The sequence below is a fragment of the Arachis hypogaea genome, chromosome 4 (genome assembly GCF_003086295.3).
Source record: "Arachis hypogaea cultivar Tifrunner chromosome 4, arahy.Tifrunner.gnm2.J5K5, whole genome shotgun sequence".
Classification (NCBI taxonomy): domain Eukaryota; kingdom Viridiplantae; phylum Streptophyta; class Magnoliopsida; order Fabales; family Fabaceae; genus Arachis; species Arachis hypogaea.
In genome coordinates, this window is record NC_092039.1 from 95,553,440 (window position 1) to 95,555,002 (window position 1,563).

The following is a 1,563-nucleotide window of genomic DNA, read 5'->3' on the forward strand; positions in this document are numbered from 1 at the left end:
AATGAATTCCAAAAAAATCTATGAAGATCAGTATTAATTAGATGAGCGGGGCTTTTAGCTTTTTGCCTCTGAATAGTTTTGGCATCTCACTCTATCCTTTGAAATTCAGAATGGTTGGCTTCTCTAGGAACTAGAATCCAGATAGTGTTACTGATTCTCTTAGTAAAGTATGATGATTCTTGAACATAGCTACTTATTGAGTCTTGGCTGTGGCCCAAAGCACTCTGTCTTCCAGTATTACCACTGGATACATACATGCCACAGACACATAATTGGGTGAACCTTTTCAGATTGTGACTCAGCTTTGCTAAAGTCCCCAATCAGAGGTGTCCAGGGTTCTTAAGCACACTCTTAATTGCCTTGGATCACAACTCTTTATTTCTCTTTTCTCTCTCTTTTTTTTTTCTTTTTTTCGAAATTTTTTTTTTTTGAATAGCTTTTTCTTGCTTCAAGAATCATTTTAATGATTTTTCAGATCCTCAGTAACATGTCTCCTTTTTCATCATTCTTTCAAGAGCCAACATTCATGAACCACAAATTCAAGATACATATGCACTGTTTAAGCATACATTCAGAGAACAAAAATATTGCCACCACATCAAAATAATTAAACTGTTATGAAATTCAAAATTCATGCAATTCTTCCTTTTTCAATTAAACACATTTTTATTCAAGAAAGGTGATGGATTCATAGGACATTCATAACTTTAAGGCATAGACACTAAGACACTAATGATCACAAGACACAAACATGGATAAACATAAGCATAAAATTCGAAAAACAGAAGAATAAAGAATAAGGAAATCAAGGAACGGGTCCACCTTAGTGATGGCGGCTCTTCCTTGCTCTTGAAGATCCTATGGAGTGCTTGAGCTCCTCAATGTCTCTTCCTTGTCTTTGTTGCTCCTCCCTCATGATTCTTTGATCTTCTCTAATCTCATGAAGGATGATGGAGTGCTCTTGATGCTCCACCCTTAGTTGTCCCATGTTGGAACTCAATTCTCCTAGGGAGGTATTTAGTTGCTCCCAATAGTTTTGTGGAGGAAAGTGCATCCCTTGAGGAATCTCAGGGATCTCATGATGAGTGGGATCTCTTGTGTGCTCCATCCTCTTCTTAGTGATGGGCTTGTCCTCCTCAATGGGGGTTTCTCCCTCTATGTCAACTCCCACTGAATAACAGAGGTGACAAATGAGATGAGGAAAGGCTAACCTTGCCAAGGTAGAGGACTTGTCCGCCACCTTATAGAGTTCTTGGGCTATAACCTCATGAACCTCTATTTCTTCTCCAATCATGATGTTATGGATCATGATAGCCCGGTCTATGGTAACTTCGGACCGGTTGCTAGTGGGAATGATTGAGCGTTGTATGAACTATAACCATCCTCTAGCCACGGGCTTGAGGTCATGCCTTCTCAATTGGACCGGCTTTCCCCTTGAATCTTGCTTCCATTGGGCGCCCTCTTCACATATGACTGTGAGGACTTGGTCCAACCTTTGATCAAAGTTGACCCTTCTAGTGTAAGGATGCTCATCTCCTTGCATCATAGGCAAGTTGAACGCCA